Raw genomic sequence first — 20,095 nt, forward strand, 5'->3', positions numbered from 1 at the left:
CGCCTCGCCTTTGCCGACCCCGCGCCCGAAGCGCCTCCGCCGCCCGGTCTCCTCCCCGACGCCGGCCGCCTCCGCTGACCTCCCCGGCAACCTCCCGCGGCCATCTCCGGTGAGAGCCCGGCCCGCCTCGGCATCCGCGCCGTTCAGATCCAGATTCGAATCTCGGAGGTTGACTTTTCCCCTTCCCCGATTTTGCCTAAGTCCTGTATATTTTGCATAATCATGCCATGTTCATCGCATCGTATCTCTGCATCCGTAGCTCCATTTTGTGCGTGTAATATGTCATATTATTCGACTCAACGAGTACTTCATTTTATTCCATTTCATCATGTTCATTTGAGGTCATCTTGATGCCTGAATCATTGTTGCAAAAGTGCTTCATGATGTTGTCTGCTGTCTGTTAACAGAACTTACTCATTTGTCATTTTTGCCATGATTGATGTGTGCATCCTATGAGGTTTATGTCTACATGTGTTTTGATCTATGCTATGTCTTGTATGCCATGTATTTTTGTGATCAATGTGGTGACTAGCACAATCATGCAAACTAGGCATCGTGATGTTGCTGATTTTAGTCCCTGTTCCGCTGTTATTTTGATGCCATGTAAACATGATGCTACAGAGAGATCCATGCATATTTTGAGATACTTCAGTAAGAATATTTTGAACATATGGTTATGATCTATCCATTCATGCCCCTGTTTGAAATTATGGAGTAGTCTAGCATGTTTCCTGGCAGATTGTTTACATGTTATGCAATTTTGCCAAGGTTGTTGTAGTTGATCCTTGCATGCTATGAACTTGTTCTTGCCTTCGTTTGTTTCATAAACATGTCTTCTTGCTGATGCTATGCTTATATTGTCATGTAATGACTTGTGGTGAGTGAATCGAGCTTGTTAAGTAGGGTACTTGCTGTTGCTGTTTTGCTAGGCTGAATCTGTCATTTCATGATGCTATGTAAACCTGCTGCTACAAATCATTCTATGCATAATCTGGAGATGTTCACTAAATATGTTTTGTTCTACATGTCATGCTCTATCCATCCATGCCCCTGGTTGCATTTATAGCCTGCTGTAGCTTGTTGTTTTCATGCTCCAAAGTTGCTAAATAATGTTGCTGTCAGCCTGTTAACATTAAGTTCAGTTGTTGCCATGATTGTTTTTAGTGATCCATGCACCTTATGGACTTGCTCTTGCCATGCTTAGCTTCACAAACATGCCTTCTTACTGTTGGTTGCCTTGCCATGCCATGCATTGCTCTGTGGTGAGTGGTACAAGCTCACCAACATGCCTTCATAATTCTGTTTCTGCCATGTTTGAATCTGTAATTTAACTTGCTATGTTTACATGGGTGCCGTCATATCTTCTGATCCTTTTTGGCTCATGGTCAGTAAGGGACTTTTGTTCTATGCAATTAGTAGGTTCATGCCATGCCTTTGTTTTCCATGATAAGTTCCTGTAACATGTTGCTTGATAGCTCTAAACATTGCAACCTGATGTTATTTTCTGCAAAGTCTGAACTATTATTATTTGCAATCTTGCCATGTGTGTTTGAGCATGTTCTAGTGATTTCTGGAGATAGATCAACGTTCACGTTTTGTTATGCTTTACCTGCATCATGCCCATGTCTTTTGTTCTCATGTTAAGGTGCTGTAGCATGTTGTTTTGGTGCTTGCAATATGCCTAGTTGCTGTTTTGGACAGCTTGTCCTTTAAACTTGTATAGAGTGCATGTGTTGAACCGTTGCTCCGTTTTGAGTGTGCTCTATATGAAACTTGCTTGATTTTGCATGTAGTTTCATATTATCATGTTGCATCCATGTTTGAGGTGTTTGCTTGATGTTTGTATGCATTTTGCATCAATGCCATGTTTGACTTGTTTTGCTCATATCATCTAGGCCGTAGCTCCAAATTAAATGAACTTTATACGTAACTTGACTAGAATCTCGTGTAGATCGTCTTTGTGCATCTTAACTTGCTGTTTAACAACTTCAACTTAATGTTTGTTCAGATCTGAACCAATTTCGAAATATGCATATGAGGACTTACCGGAATTGTTATATGTTGTTCCCGGCCTCATTTAAACTTGCCTTGATGTGTTGTTCTTGTTTGCATCATCTCTTGCCATGAGTAGCTTCATGTAGTCCTATCTTGCATCATACTTGTATTGTGCATCATGCCTTGTTCATGTGTGGTGTGTTTACCATGTTGTGTGCTTTTTCTCGATAGTTCCCGTTTCGTTGCGATCGTGAGGATTCGTTCGTCTACGCTTGGTTTGTCTTCATGGCTTCATCTTCTTCATGGACTCGTTCTTCTTCCTAGCGGGATTTCAGGCAAGATGACCGCTACCCTGGAGATTTCAGGCAAGATGACCGCTACCCTGGATCTCACTACTATCATTGCTATGCTAGTTGCTTCGTTCTATCGCTTTGCTGCGCTACCTATCACCTGTTTATCAAGCCTCCCATATTGCCATGAACCTCCAACCTTTGACACCTTTCCTATGCAAACCATTGTTTGGCTATGTTACCGCTTTGCTCAGCCCCTCTTATAGCGTTGCTAGTTGCAGGTGAAGTTGAAGATTGCCCCATGATGGACAGGATTATGTTGGGATATCACAATATCTCTTATATTATTAATGCATCTATATATTTGGTAAAGGGTGGAAGGCTCGGCCTTATGCCTGGTGTTTTGTTCCACTCTTGCCGCCCTAGTTTCCGTCATACCGGTGTTATGTTCCCGGATTTTACGTTCCTTACGCGGTCGGGTGATTTATGGGACCCCCTTGACAGTTCGCTTTGAATAAAACTCCTCCAGCAAGGCCCAACATTGGTCTTACCATTTGCCTCACCACCACCTATATTTCCCTTGGGAGTAATTAACCCAAGGGTCATCTTTACTACAACGCCCCCGGGCCAATGCTTGTCTAAGTGTTGGTCCAAACTAGAGCACCGTGCGGGACCATCCCTTGGCAACTTGGGTTACGTCGTTACTTGTACGCTTAGCTTATCCGGTGTTGCCCTGAGAACGAGATATGTGCAGCTCCTATCGGGATTGTCGGTGCATCGGGCGGTCTTGCTGGTCTTGTTTTACCATTGTCGAAATGTCTTGTAAACCGGGATTCCGAGTCTGATCGGGTCTTCCTGGGAGAAGGTATATCCTTCGTTGATCGTGAGAGCTTGTCATGGGCTAAGTTGGGACACCCCTGCAGGGTATAATCTTTCGAAAGCCGTGCCTGCGGTTATAGGCAGATGGGAATTTGTTAATGTCCGGTTGTAGATAACTTGACACCAGATCCGAAATTAAACACATCAACCGCGTGTGTAGTCGTGATGGTCTCTTCTCGGCGGAGTCCGGGAAGTGAACACGGTTTTGGGTTATGTTTGACGTAAGTAGGAGTTCAGGATCACTTCTTGATCATTACTAGTTGACGACCGTTCTGCTTGCTCTCTTCTCGCTCTTATTTGCGTATGTTAGCCACCATATCGTGCTTAGTCGCGGCTGCAACCTCACCACTTTACCCCTTCCTTTCCCATTAAGCTTTGCTAGTCTTGATACCCATGGTAATGGGATTGCTGAGTCCTCGTGCCTCACAGATTACTACAACCACAGTTGCAGGTACATGTTATGCGATGAACATGACGCGAGAGCGATGTTTGCTTGTTTTGGAGTTCTTCTTCTGCTTCTGCTTCGATCAGGGGATAGGTTCTAGGTCGGCAGCCTGGGCTAGCAGGGTGGATGTCATTTGAGTTTCTGTTTGTGTTTCATCCGTAGTCGGGTGATGCTCTTATGTATTGTGATGTTGTATTCATGTGGCATTATATGCCTCTTGTATGTATCCCCATCTATTATGTAATGTTGATGTAATGATATCCACCTTGCAAAAGCGTTTCAATATGCGGGTCTATCCTTGGTGGGACCTTCGAGTTCCTTTTGGATAGGGTCGCATATTGGGCGTGACACCAGAGCCGGCTGCCAGCCACAGTCGGCGCACCCACATCACGATCGAGCATTATCGAGATGGCCGCCCGCGAGCATTGGAACGACTGGACGACCTCCCACCTCCCCCACGCGGGGAGAGGCGTGCTTCCCCATTGCCTGTTGAGCATCCGACTCTCAGAGGCCAGTTGGGCCCCCGCGAAGGAGTCGGAGAGAATGACGCCCGCCAGCAGATCGATCGACTTGCACGATCTCTGGCGGTGGAAGAGGAAGATGCAGTCGGCCCGCCTTGTTTCGGCCCCCGCATACACGACGAGCCCTTTCCCAAAGGGTTATCGCTCCCATGAGACACCCCCAAGTACAACGACCCCGTGAAGATGGAGGACTGGCTGGTCGACTACTCCACAACCGTCAACATAGCAAACGGCAACAAGCGTGTTGCTGTGAAGTATGTTCCGCTCATGCTCCAGGGCACGGCCCGAACATGGCTGAACAACCTCAAGCCGTACAGCGTCAACAGTTGGCTAGATTTTGCTGAAGTCTTCATCCGCAACTTCACCAGCACCTACAAGCGGCCGCCCAAGCCTCGCCAACTCTCCATGTGCGTCCAAGGCCCGACTGAGTCCACCCGCGACTACTTAACACGTTGGGGTGAGCTGCGCAACTCCTGCGAATCGAAGGGGTGCACGAGGTGCATGCCATAATATACTTCACTGCCGGATGCAGAGAAGGCACCCTACTCAAGCACAAGCTCCTCTGCGACGAACCGGCCACCCTAGACGAATGCTGATCATAGCGGACAAGTACGCTATGGCCGACTCCTCCATGAAGTCAGAGCTCCGAGTGGACACGTCCGGGAAGGTGCTCCCTCCGGCTCCCCAAACGCCGGCTGGTGACACCAACCGGCGCCAGCCGAACGACAACAAGCGCAAGGCCCAGCAGCCGGCTTCCAACAGCCGGCACGTAGCAGCAATCAAAGATCAGCAGCCGGCTGGATGACCCTCCCCCAAGCGTCACCGGAGCGGCAAGGGAGCATGGCTGCATGCCTTCTCCTTCGAGCAGGCCCTCGACACCCCATGCAAGTTCCACAGTGGTGCAAAGCCATCCAACCACACTACTCGGAAGTGCAACTTGCTCGCTCGAATCGCCAAGGGCGAGGCCCTCCCGCCTCCTCCACCAGCCGACTCGGCAGCTCCGTCCGCTCAGCAGCCGGCAGCTCGACCTGTCGGTGCCATCCAAGATGAGTTCCCTGAAGAACATGCCACCCACGTCGTCTTCACAAGTGAAGCCGGCAACAAGCACATCAAACGGCAGCAGCACCGAGAGGTGAACGCTGTCAGCTCAGAGGTTCCCACCCGCATGCACTGGTCCGAGAGGCCCATCACCTGGAGCCAAGCTGACCACCCGGCTGTGATGCCCTCTCCGGGTTCATACGCCTTGGTGCTAGAAGCAACCTTTGAAATGGAGAGGCGGACTTGCCGTTTCGGCCGAGTTCTGATAGATGGCGGTAGTAGCATCAACATCCTGTACCGCGAGACCATGGAGCGGTTGGGCATCAAGGCCAAGCAGCTTCAGCCAAGCCGGACCGTCTTCCATGGCATAGTTCTCGGCCTTTCCTGCTCTCCAATCGGCAAGATCAAGATTGATGTCCTCTTCAGCGACAGGGACCACTTCCCGCGAGCCAATCTGGTTCGAGGTGGTCGACCTAGACAACCCCTACCATGAGCTCTTGGGCCGCCCTGCGTTGGCCAAGTTCATGATGATCCCACACTACGCCTACCTGAAGGCCAAGATGCCGGGCACCAATGGCATCATCACCATTGCCGGCGACTACCAGAGGTCGCTAGATTGCACTGCCGCCAGCAACCGGCTGGCCGAATCCCTCGTCATCACTCAAGAAAAGCATCTCCTTGATGGGATGGTAGCCATCGCCAACGAGAAGCCGGCCGTGCCGACTGATCCCAAGGAGACGGAAGTAGGGGCCTCCTTCCAGCCGGCCAAAGAGACCAAGCGGATCCCCCTGGGCCCGGTGCACCCGGAGAGGTTCGCTGTCGTAGGCACTGGCCTCGACAGCAAATAGGAAGCCCAGCTCGTCGATTTCCTCCGTGAGAATCGAGACATCTTCGCATGGTCCCCCAAAGACATGCCGAGTGTCCCGACGGATTTTGCCAAGCGCAAACTGCACGTGAGGCCGGATGCCAAGCCGGTCAAGCAACCCCTCCGCCGGCTATCAGAAGAGAAGAGAAGGATTGTTGGTGAACAAATTGCCCGACTTCTAGCAGCCGGCTTCATCATGGAAGTTTTCCACCTGGACTGGCTTGCCAACCCGGTCCTAGTCTTGAAGAAAAACAACAAGTGGCGCATGTGCATTGACTATACTAGCCTCAGCAAAGCCCGCCCCAAAGATATGTTTGCTCTGCCTCGGATAGATCAAGTGATTGACTCCACAGCTGGATGCGAGCTGCTGTCTTTCCTTGACGCCTACTCCGGCTACCACTAGATCAAGCTGGATCCGGCTGATCGCCTGAAGACCGCCTTCATCACACCATTCGGTGCTTTCTGTTACATCACCAAGACATTCGGCTTGAGAAATACCGGCGCCACCTTCCAATGCTGTGTGCAGAAGTGCTTATTGAAGCAACTCGGACGCAATGCACACGTCTATGTGGACGACATTGTGGTGAAGACGAAGAAGTGTGGTACTCTGATGGAAGACCTCAAGGAGACCTTTGAGAACCTGCGCCGTTTCAACATCAAGGTCAACCCGGAGAAGTGTGTCTTTGGTGTACCAGCCGGCCAGCTCCTTGGCTTCCTCGTCTCAGAACGAGACATCGAGTGCAACCCCATGAAGATCAAGGCCATCGAGCGGATGGAGAAACCCACCAAGCTGCGTGACGTCCAAAAGTTCACCGGGTGCCTGGCATCCCTCAGCTGCTTCTTCAGTCAGCTGGGCGAGAAGGCACTCCCTCTATACCAGCTCATGAAGAAAACAACTTGCTTTGAGTGGAACAACCAGGCGGACACCGCCTTCCTCTAGCTCAAGCGCATGATGTCCATGCCGCCTATCCTGGCGGCTCTGGCTGCCAAAGAGCCCATGCTCCTCTACATCGCCGCCACCAACCGAGTCATCAGCATGGTGATCGTCGTCGAGCGTCCAGAAGGCGGAAAGGTCTAGTCGGTCCAGAGGCCAGTGTACTACCTGAGCGAGGTCCTGTCCGCCTCCAAGCAGAACTACCCCATTACCAAAAAAGGTGCTACGGCGTGTACTTTGCTGCCAAGAAGCTGAAGCAATATTTCCTAGAGCACTCCATCACGGTTGTCTGCACCTCCCCCCTTGCCGAGATCATGGGTAACAGAGATGCTTCAGGCTGAGTGGCCAAGTGGGCCATCGAGCTGGCTCCCTACACCATCCTCTACCAGCCCCGCACCGCCATCAAGTCCCAAGTGCTCGCCGACTTCCTCGTCAACTAGGCCGAGTCCTAGTACCTGCCACCAGCGCCAAATTCGATGCATTGGCGGATGCACTTTGATGGCTCAAAGATGCGCACCGGCTTGGGAGCCGACATCGTCCTCACTTCTCCCAAAGGCGACAAGCTGAAGTATACACTGCAGATCTACTTCACCGCCTCCAACAACGTAGCGAGTACGAGTCGCTCATCTTCGGGCTCCGGCTGGCCAAAGAAATCGGCATCCGCCGCATCCTCTGCTACGGTGACTCAAACTTGGTGGTCCGACCATCGTTTGGCAACTGGGATGCCAAGGACACCAACATGGCAAGCTACCGCTTCCTTGACCAGTAGATGAGCGGACACTTCGATGGATGTGAATTCATTCATGTACCACGAGCCGACAACGATGCAACAAACACCCTCGCCCGCATTGGCTCCACCCGGTAGGCCATACTGGCCGGTGTCTCCTTGAGTGCCTGCGCAAGCCGTCTATCAAACCCTCGCCGAAGTCCGACTCCATCTTCATGCCGGCTGACCCCGGGGCAGTCGGGTCCGGCTCGGGGACTTCAACAGCTGGCCCGGGGACTTCAGCAGTCGGTGCAGGGACTTCACAAGGTGGCCAGGGGGCTGCAGCACCAGCACCCGGCCCGGAAGCTCCAGCAGGCGGCTCAGGGGCTGCTACAGTCGGCCCGGGGACTTCATCGGCACCATCAGGAGCTGCCGGATCCAGCTCGCCGCCTCCCAACCTGTCCTCCCTCGTACTGGTCGTTGTATTCACAGTAATGGCGGCCCCGTCTTGGGCGCAGCCCATCCGCGACTATCTGGTCAGCTATGTGCTACCAACCAAGCAAGTGTTAGCCCGACAGATCTAGCGCCGAGCAGGCGCCTACACCATCGTCAACGGAGAGCTCGCCAGGTGGAGCGTGACCGATGTTTATCAGCGCTGTGTGGAGCCGGAGAAAGGCATGGAAATCATCAGAGGTATCCATCAAGGCGAATGTGGACACCATGCCGCCTCCAGGTCCCTCGTAGCCAAATCCTTCCGCCATGGTTTCTTCTGGCTGACTGCTTTGGACGATGCCAAAGAGTTGGTCAAGAAGTGCAAAGGATGCCAAAAGTTCAGCACCAAGCAACACTAGCCGGCCCCCGCCCTCAAGACCATCTCCATCACCTGGCCATTTGCTGTGTGGGGTTGCTACGTCTTGAGCTTGCGTTGGTTTTCCTCGAAGAGGAGAGGGTGATGCAGCAAAGTGTAGCGTAAGTATTTCCCTCAGTTTTGAGAACCAAGGTATCAATCCAGTAGGAGGCTCCTCAAAAGTCCCACGCACCTACACAAACAAACTGAGAACTCACAACCAACGCAATAAAGGGGTTGTCAATCCCTTCACGGCCACTTGCGAAAGTGAGATATAATAAAGATAGTATGATAAGATAAATATATTTTTGCTATTTTATAATATAGATGCAAAAAGTTAAGATGCAAATAAAGGTAGATTGAAAACAAATATGATAAGAGATAGACCCGGGGGCCATAGGTTTCACTAGAGGCTTCTCTCAAGATAGCATATGTAATATGGTGGGTGAACAAATTACTTTCGAGCAATTGATAGAAAAGCGCATAGTTATGAGATTATCTAGGCATGATCATGTATATAGGCATCATGTCCATAACAAGTAGACCGACTCCTGCCTGCATCTACTACTACTACTCCACACATCGACCGCTATCCAGCATGCATCTAGAGTATTAAGTTCATAAGAACAGAGTAACGCATTAAGCAAGATGACATGATGTAGAGGGATAAACTCATACAATATGATATAAACCCCATCTTGTTATCCTCGATGGCAACAATACAATACGTGCCTTGCAACCCTTTTTGTCACTGGGTAAGGACACCGCAAGATTGAACCCAAAGCTAAGCACTTCTCCCATGGGAAGAAAGATCAATCTAGTAGGCCAAATCCAAACTGATAATTCGAAGAGACTTGCAAAGATAACTCAATCATACAAAAAATAATTCAGAGAAGATTCAAATATTATTCATAGATAAACTTGATCATAAACCCACAATTCATCGGATCTTGACAAAGACACTGCAAAAAGAGTTTACATCGAATAGATCTCCACAAGAGAGGGGGAGAACATTGTATTGAGATCCACAAAGAGAGAAGAAGCCATCTAGCTAATAACTATGGACCCGTAGGTCTGTGGTAAACTACTCACAACTCATCGAAGGGGCAAGGATGTTGATGTAGAGGCCCTCCGTGGTTGATTCCCCCTCCGGCAGAGTGTCGGCGAAGGCTCCAAGATGGGATCTCGCGGATATAGAAGGTTACGGCGGTGGAAATTGTGTTTCGTGGTGCTCCTGGATGTTTTCGGGGTATGTAGGTATATATAGGAGGAAGAAGTACGTCGGTGGCTGCCTGAGGGGCCCATGAGACAGGGGGCGTGGCCTACAGGGGGGAAGGGGGGCGGCCCCCTATCTTGTGGGGCCCTTGGAGGCTGCTTGACTTGCACTCCAAGCTCTCCGGATCACGTTTGTTCCAAAAATCACGCTCCCGAAGCTTTCATTCCGTTTGGACTCCGTTTGATATTCCTTTTCTTCGAAATACTGAAATAGGCAAAAAAACAGCAATATGGGTTGGGCCTCCGGTTAGTAGGTTAGTCCCAAAAATGATATAAATGTGTAAAATAAAGCCCATAAACATCCAAAAGGGGTAATATAATAGCATGGAACAATAAAAAATTATAGATACATTGGAGACGTATCAAGCATCCCCAATCTTAATTCCTGCTCGTCCTCGAGTTGGTAAATGATAAAAAGAGAATTTTTGATGTGGAATGCTACCTAGCATAATTCATAATGTATTTTTCTTTATTGTGGCATGAATGTTCAGATCCAAATGAATACAAAATAAAAGTTCATATTGACATAAGAAATAGTAATACTTCAAGCATACTAATCAAAGTAATCATGTCTTCTCAAAATAACATGGCTAAAGAAAGTTATCCCTACAAAATCATATAGTCTGGCTATGCTCTATCTTCATCACACAAAGTATTTAATCATGCACAACCCCGATGACAAGCCAAGCAATTGTTTCATACTTTAATAATCTCAAACTTTTTCAACTTTCACGCAATACATGAGCGTGAGCCATGGACATAGCACTATATGTGGAATAAAATTGTGGTTGTGGAGAAGACAAAAAGGAGAAGATAGTCTCACATCAACTAGGCATATCAACGGGCTATGGAGATGCCCATTAATAGATATCAATGTGAGTGAGTAGGGATTGCCATGCAATGGATGCACTAGAGCTATAAATATATGAAAGCTCAACAAAGGAAACTAAGTGGGGTGCATCCAACTTGCTTGCTCACGAAGACCTAGGGCACTTTTGAGGAAAGCCCATCATTGGAATATACAAGCCAAGTTCTATAATGAAAAATTCCCACTAGTATATGAAAGTGACAACATATGAGACTCTCTATCATGAAGATCATGGTGCTATTTTGAAGCACAAGTGTGGAAAAAGAGATAGTAGCATTGTCCCTTATCTCTTTTTCTCTCATTTTTTTCTTTTTTTTTCTTTGGCCTTTTTTTTTCTTTGGCCTTTCTCTTTTTTTTTCCTTTTTTTCCTTTTTGTAAAGTGCGAAGTCTCATCCCGACTTGTGGGGGAATCATAGTCTTCATCATCCTTTCCTCACTAGGACAATGCTCTAATAATGAAGATCATCACACTTTTATGGATTTACAACTCAAAGCTAGAACAAGATATGACTCTATATGAATGCCTCCGGCTGTGTACCGGGATATGCAATGAATCAAGAGCAACATGTATGAAAATTATGAAAGTGGCCTTGCCAAAAATACAATGTCAACTACATGATCATGCAAAAATCAATATGACAAAAGTAATGCGTGTCATATGAACATAACAGTGGAAAGTTGCATGGCAATATATCTCGGAATGGCTATGGAAATGCCATAATAGGTAGGTATGGTGGCTGTTTTGAGGAAGGTAAATGGTGGGCATATGGTACCGGCGAAAGTTGCGCGGTACAAGAGAGGCTAGCAATGGTGGAAGGGTGAAAGAGTGCGTATAATCCATGGACTCAAAATTAATCAAAAGAACTCATATACTTGTTGCAAAAATTTAGAAGTCATCAAAAACCAAAGCACTACGCGCATGCTCCTAGGGGGATAGATTGGTAGAAAAATACCATCGCTCGTCCCCGACCACCACTCATAAGGAAGACAATAAATAAATAAAATTGTGCTCTAACTTCATCACAAAGCGGTTCACCATACGTGCATGCTACGGGAATCACAAACTTCAACACAAGCATTCTTTAAATTCATAATCACTCAACTAGCATGACTTTAATATCACTACCTCCATATCTCAAAACAATTATCAAGCATCAAATTGATCATAGCATCCAATTCACTTTCTATGATAGTTCTTATTATACCCAACTTGGATGCTCATCATTCTAGGACCAACTTTATGATCATAGCAAATACCATGCTGTTCTAAAATACTCTCAAAATAATATAAGTGAAGCATGAGATACTAGCAATTTCTTCAAAATAAAGACACCACCGTGCTCTAAAAGATATAAGTGAAGCACGAGAGCAAAAACTATCAAGCTCAAAAGATATAAGTGAAGCACATAGAGTATTCTAGCAAATCCTAATCAAATAGGCTTCTCCCAAAATGTGTATACAGCAAGGATGATTGTGGTAAACTAAAAAGCAAAGACTAATATAATAGACGATGCTCTAAGCAAAACACATATCATGTGGCGAATAAAAATATAGCTCCAAGTAAAGTTACCAATGAACGAAGACGAAAGAGGGGATGCCTTCCCGGGGCATCCCCAAGCTTAGGCTTTTGGCTATCCTTGAATATCTTGGGGTGCCATGGGCATCCCCAAGCTTAGTCTCTTGCCACTCCTTATTCCATAGTCCATAAAAGCTTTATCCAAAACTTGAAAACTTCACAACACAAAACTCAACAGGAAATCTTATAAGCTCCGTTAGTGAAAGAAAACAAAACCACCACATAAGGTACTGCAATGAACTCATTATTTATTTATATTTGTGTTAAACCCACTGTATTCCAGCTTCTTTATGGTTTATAAACTAATTTACTAGCCATAGATGCATTGAAATAAGCAAACAACACACGAAAAACAGAATCTGTCAAAACAGAACAGTCTGTAGCAATCTGCAACTAACGCAAACTTCTGGAACTCTAAAAATCCTACAAAAATAGTAAGTCCTGGACAATTTGTCTATTGAACAACAGCAAAAAGAATCAACGCAAAATCACGTTCCTGTGATTTAACAAAATTATATTCGTGCGTGCAAAGTTTCTGTTTTTCAGCAGAGTCAAATCAACTATCATCGTAGGTTATCCTATAGGTTCTACTTGGCACAAACACTAATTAAAAGATAAAAACACATCTAACCAGAAGGTAGATGCAAGATTTATTACTAAACAGGAGCAAAAACAAAAAACATAAAGAAAATTGGGTTGCCTCCCAACTAGCGCTATTGTTTAACGCCCCTAGCTAGGCATAAAAGCAAGGATAGATCTAACGAGTGCCATCTTTGGCACTAAGTTCATAAGTAGCACACATGATAGATTCATAAGGTAATTTGACTTTCTTTCTTGGAAAGTGCTCCATGCCTTTCTTTAAAGTAAATTCGAATCTAATGTTCCCTCCCTTCATATCAATAATCGCACCAATCGTTCTAAGGAAAGGTCTACCAAGAATAATAGGGCAAGAAAGATTGCAATCTATATCAAGAACAATAAAATCTACGGGCAACAAATTTCTATTTGCAACAATAAGAACATCATTGATCCTTCCCATAGGATTTTTAATGGTGGAATCCGCAAGGTGCAAATTTAAAGGGCAGTCATCAAGATCATGGAAACCTAGAATATCACATAAAGTTTTCGGAATCGTGGAAACACTAGCACCCAAATCACACAAAGCAAAACACTCATAATCTTTAATTCTAATCTTTATAGTAGGTTCCCACTCATCATTAAGTTTTCTAGGTATAGAAACTTCCAAATTAAGTTTTTCATCATAAGATTGCATCAAGGCATCAACAATATGTTTGGTAAAAGCTTTATTTTGACTATAAGCATGAGGAGAATTAACAACGGATTGCAACAAGGAAATACAACCTTTTAAAGAGCAATTATCATAATCAAATTCCTTGAAATCCAAGATAGTAGGTTCAATATTATTAGAAGTTGAGGATTCTCCAATCTCACTTTTACCAAATTTAACATTAAGATCTAAAGATTCCGAATTTTTGGGACGGCTTCTAGGCAAAGTTGATTCATCATCATTCCCATAATCATTTAAATTCATATTGCAAAACATAGATCTAATCGGAGACGCATCAATAACTTTAATATCCTCATCATTATTTTCATGGAAACTAGAAGAACACGCTTTTATAAAGCTTTCTTTTTTAGCACGCAATCTAGCGGTTCTTTCCTTGCACTTGTCAATGGAAATTCTCATTACTTTGAGAGACTCATTGATATCATGCTTAGGAGAAGAAGATCCAAGTTTAAGAGAACTAACATCAAGCGAAAGTCTATCAACGTTCCTAGCCAAATCATCAACTTTGAGCAATTTTTCTTCAAGCAAAGCATTAAAATTCTTTTGAGAAATCATAAATTATTTCACACTATTCTCAAAATCAGAGGGCATATTATTAGAGGGATTACTTGGGAGCAGTCTAGCATTAAAATTTCCGCTATAAGCGTTGTTTCCAAAACTATTCCTACCAACAAAATTCACATCCATAGATTCATTATTATTCTCAATCAAGGAAGACAAAGGCATATCATTGGGATCAAGAGGAGTATCTTTAGTAGCAAACATCTTCATAAGTTCATCCATCTTTCCACCCAAAACATTAATTTCTTCTATAGCATGCACTTTTTTACTAGAAGATCTTTCGGTGTGCCATTGAGAATAATTAGCCATAATATTATCAAGCAATTTTGTAGCATCTCCTAACGCGATTTCCATAAAGGTGCCTCCCGCGGCCGAGTCTAAGAGATTTCTAGAAGCAAAGTTCAAACGGGCATAAATTTTTTGTATGATCATCCATAAATTCAAACCATGAGTAGGGCAATTGCGAAGCATCAATTTCATTCTTTCCCAAGATTGGGCAACATGCTCATGATCAAGTTGTTTAAAATTCATAATATCGTTCCTAAGAGTGATGATCTTAGCGGGAGGAAAATACTTAGAGATAAAAGCATCTTTGCACTTGTTCCAAGAATCAATACTATTTTTAGGCAAAGACGAAAACCAAACTTTAGCACGATCTCTAAGTGAAAACAGAAAGAACTTCAATTTGACAATATCGTTATCCGTATCTTTCTTCTTTTGCATATCACACAAATCAACAAAATTGTTTAGATGAGTAGCGGCATCTTCACTAGGAAGGCCGGCGAATTGATCTTTCATAACAAGATTCAGCAAAGCGATATTGATTTCACAAGACTCAACATCATTAAGAGGAGCAATCGGAGTACTAAGGAAATCATTATTATTGGTGTTCGAGAAGTCACACAACTTGGTATTATCTTGCGCCATGGCAACAAGTAATCCAACACATAAGCAAACAGAAAACGGCAAGCGAAAAAGAGAGGAGGAGATTGGGAAAGAGAGGGCGAATAAAACGGAAAGGGTGAAGTGGGGGAGAGGAAAACGAGAGGCAAATGGCAAATAATGTAAATGCGATTGAGATGGGTTTGTGATGGGTACTTGGTATGTCTTGACTTGAGCGAAGACCTCCCCGGCAGCGGCGCCAGAAATCCTTCTTGGTACGTCTTGAGCTTGCATTGGTTTTCCTCGAAGAGGAGAGGGTGATGCAGCAAAGTGTAGTGTAAGTATTTCCCTCAGTTTTGAGAACCAAGGTATCAATCCAGTAGGAGGCTCCTCAAAAGTCCCACGCACCTACACAAACAAACTGAGAACTCACAACCAACGCAATAAAGGGGTTGTCAATCCCTTCACGGCCACTTGCGAAAGTGAGATATAATAAAGATAGTATGATAAGATAAATATATTTTTGCTATTTTATAATATAGATGCAAAAAGTTAAGATGCAAATAAAGGTAGATTGAAAACAAATATGATAAGAGATAGACCCGGGGGCCATAGGTTTCACTAGAGGCTTCTCTCAAGATAGCATATGTAATATGGTGGGTGAACAAATTACTTTCGAGCAATTGATAGAAAAGCGCATAGTTATGAGATTATCTAGGCATGATCATGTATATAGGCATCATGTCCATAACAAGTAGACCGACTCCTGCCTGCATCTACTACTATTACTCCACACACCGACCGCTATCCAGCATGCATCTAGAGTATTAAGTTCATAAGAACAGAGTAACGCATTAAACAAGATGACATGATGTAGAGGGATAAAATCATGCAATATGATATAAACCCCATCTTGTTATCCTCGATGGCAACAATACAATACGTGCCTTGCAACCCTTTTTGTCACTGGGTAAGGACACCGCAAGATTGAACCCAAAGCTACGCACTTCTCCCATGGCAAGAAAGATCAATCTAGTAGGCCAAACCAAACTGACAATTCGAAGAGACTTGCAAAGATAACTCAATCATACATAAAAGAATTCAGAGAAGATTAAAATATTATTCATAGATAAACTTGTCATAAACCCACAATTCATCGGATCTCGACAAACACACCGCAAAAAGAGTTTACATCGAATAGATCTCCACAAGAGAGGGGGAGAACATTGTATTGAGATCCACAAAGAGAGAAGAAGCCATATAGCTAATAACAATGGACCCGTAGGTCTGTGGTAAACTACTCACAACTCATCGGAGGGGCAAGGATGTTGATGTAGAGGCCCTCCGTGGTTGATTCCCCCTCCGGCAGAGTGCCGGCGAAGGCTCCAAGATGGGATCTCGTGGATACAGAAGGTTACAGCGGTGGAAATTATGTTTCGTGGTGCTCTTGGATGTTTTTGGGGTACGTAGGTATATATAGGAGGAAGAAGTACGTAGGTGGCCGCCCGAGGGGCCCACGAGACAGGGGCGCGCCCTACAAGGGGGGGGGGGCTATCTCATGGGGCCCTCGGAGGCTTCTTGACTTGCACTCCAAGCTCTCCGGATCATGTTTGTTCCAAAAATCACGCTCCTGAAGGTTTCATTTCGTTTGGACTCTGTTTGATATTCCTTTTCTTCGAAATACTGAAATAGGCAAAAAACAGCAATATGGGCTGGGCCTCCGGTTAGTAGGTTAGTCCCAAAAATGATATAAATGTGTAAAATAAAGCCCATAAACATCCAAAAGGGGTAATATAATAGCATGAAACAATCAAAAATTATAGATACGTTGGAGACGTATCAGGGGTTTGGATATGGTGGGTCCTTTCAAGACAACACGCAGCGACATGACTCATCTGCTGGTCACCGTGGACAAATTCACCAAGTGGATAGAAGCCAAGCCAATCAAGAAGCTGAATGGCCCAACTGCTGTCACATTCATCGCCGACATCACCGTTCGATTTGGTGTTCCCCACAACATCATCACCGACAACGGCACCAACTTCGCCAAAGGCGCCTTGGCCTGTTTCTGTGCAAATCAGGGCATCCGACTGGACTTAGCGTCCGTTGCCCACCCGCAGTCAAACGGCCAGGTGGAATGAGTAAATGACCTCATCTTATTCGGCATCAAGCCCCGGCTGATCGAGCCACTGGAGCGATCGGCCGGCTGCTGGATTGACGAGTTGTTGGCCGTCCTCTGGAGCCTTCGGACCACGCCCAACAGATCAACCGGCTTCACGCCCTTCTTCCTCGTATACGATGTCGAGGCTATCATCCCCATGGATATCGAGTTCGACTTGCCTCGGGTCACCATGTACATGGAGGCAGAAGTAAAAGAGGCCCGAGAAGACGACGTCGACCTGCTGGAAGAGGCCCGGCTGCTAGCGTGCAGCCGGTCTGCCATCTACCAGCAGAGCCTGCGCTGGTACCACAACAAGAAGGTCAAGCTGCGTTCATTCCGCGAAGGCGGCCTTGTGCTCCACCTGATCTAGCGATCAGACGGACCGCAGAAGCTCGCAACACCTTGGGAAGCCCCCTTCATCATCAGCAAGGCCCTGTGCAACGATTCGTACTACCTCATTGATGCCCAGAAGCCCAGGGCACACAAGCAATGCATAGCCAGTGAAGAGACGGAGCGACCATGGAATGCAAATCTTCTCCGCCCGTTTTACAGTTGATTCGAGCATATGTACCATGCCAACTTTTGTATTAAGTAAAATACCTCAGGTCCCCCGAGGTGCACTTGGGGGCTACCTTTTTTATCTATGAGTTAAGCTTATGCCATGATTTGAGTTTTCTCTATTCCTGCCCCATCCGGGTTCCGATCAGCCGACCCGGGGGCTCGCCGTCTTGGCCTAAGTTCGCACTAGCTAGAGCCGACTAAGAGTGTGCCGACGCCAAAGCCCTCTCTTCGTTCCAAGTCATAGCTCACAGTGTGACTGTTCGACTGGCGAGAGCGAAAGGCTGACAACGCTGTCCACACGAAAACCGACTAAGGAAAACGCCAACTTAGGCCTAGCCAACTTCTCGCCTCCCTCGTCCGGCTTCTCAGTAGCCGTCAGGCCGGCTTCTTGCTCGATTAGCTACGCTCTACGCGGCTGAAGTAACTTGCCTGTTCTAAAACGACCAAGTCCCTGACCCAGCCACAGACCACAAAGCGGCTGTTCGGCTGGCAGGAAGGCGGCCAAAGGAGCGCGGGAAAGAAAAAAGCCAAAGAGAGAAAAGCAAGTTCAAGCTAGAACTCAACAACACATGCAATAACACGGGGATTTAAACTTTGTACATTGGAAAAGGCCCAAGGCCAGCATTCATCAAGTTTAAACATACACCCCCAATGGGTGGAACTGCGCATAATTAACATTGTTTTTCAAGCACAAAGACAGAAAAAAACTTGAAAGAAGATAAACAGGCCGTCTAGGCAGACGGCCCCTCAGGCTGAACGGGCTGGTTGGCGGCAGGCGTAGCTCCGGCTGCTGGGGCTCGGCTTGGCTGTCGGCGTTGGCTGACGAAGTCTCCGGCAGGTCGCTAGTCGGCACTGGGTCGGGCCGATTCCAGCTGGTCGCTCCACCATCTGGAGCAATGTAGCTGCCGTGCTCGCCCTCAACGTCCTCGTCGCCTTCGTCGCTGGAGGCGATCTCCTCTGCCGAGTCCTACCCGTCCGACGGGTGAAAGTGCGTTATGTCGACTAGAGGAGGGATGAATAGGCGATGTTTATGAATTCTTCACTGAGGAATTTGCCGGTGAGGAAATTCCTTAGCGAAGAACTATTAGCAGCGGAATAAGTACTCAGAAGTAAGCATAACAGAATACAAGCATGGTCATCATGATGAAAAGAAGACTAGCACAGAGTACAGAAAGCGTAATCACAGGATAACACAAGATGAAGACAAACAGATTGAAGAAATTGAACTGAGGAAATTGAGAAAGTCTTCAGTCAAAGTCTTCAAACACAGATATGAACAAACACTCAACACAGTAATGAGGAAATGAAAGGGTTGAGGAAATAGAACCAGTTAGGTTGGTGAAGACAATGATTTGGTAGACCAGTTCCAACTGCTGTCTCAGTTGTATGTCTGGTTGGAGCGGCTGAGTATTTAAACTCAAGGACACACAGTCCCAGACACCCAGTCGCTGAGCACGCAGCTCAGGACACCCAGTCCTCACCGTATTCTCCTTGAACTAAGATCACACAGATCTCGTCCAATCACTCGTGGTAAGTCTTCAGGCGACTTCCAAACCTTCACAGACTTGGTCACTCGGCGATCCACAATTCCTCTTGGATGCTCTAGACCTTGATGCCTAACCATCTGGAAGAAGCACAGTCTTCAAAGGTAACAAGCGTTGGATCCACGCAGGATCAATTTCTTCAGTGATGCTCAATCACTTTGGGTTTGTAGGGGTTTGGTTTTGGGTTTTCCTCACTCGATGATTTTCGCTCAAAGTCCTCGGAGGATGGGTTGCTCTCAAATGACAAGTGTCAAGTTCTCTCGGAGCAGCCAACCAGCTAGTGGTTGTAGGGGGCGGCTATTTATAGCCTAGGGAGCAGCCCGACATGATAAGACATAAATGCCCCTCAATGATATGACCATTAGGTGGATAAGATATTTTGGGACAGCTGGCGCGCAGCACAGCAACGGTCGGAAATTTGACTCTCAAATTCCTCAGGGCTATCATGTTCCTCACTGTGTAGGTAATTCGCACTGACGAATTCCTAACTCCTCAGTCAGAACAAATTCATCAGTGACCAGAAGAACTTCGTCTCTGTCACTGAAGAAAGTGACTGAACTGTATGAGATTTCCAAAGGCTTCACTCGAAGGGATTGGTAGGTGTAGGATTTTGAGTTGAGCATCACATGGAAAATTTTCCTTAGTATTTCCTCGACCCCCTTTAACAGTACCGTGTTTCCTATGACTCAAGAAGGAGAAAATGAAACTACGAAAACAAAAGTCTTCACGCTTCATGTTCCACAAATGAATACCAAGTCTTCAAGGTCACACCAATTTCTTCACTTTCAACGTCTTCAGAAAGTCTTCAGAATATCAAAGTCTTCAGTTGAAGAACTTC

Source organism: Triticum aestivum, chromosome 4B (genome assembly GCF_018294505.1).
Source record: "Triticum aestivum cultivar Chinese Spring chromosome 4B, IWGSC CS RefSeq v2.1, whole genome shotgun sequence".
NCBI classification, from domain to species: domain Eukaryota; kingdom Viridiplantae; phylum Streptophyta; class Magnoliopsida; order Poales; family Poaceae; genus Triticum; species Triticum aestivum.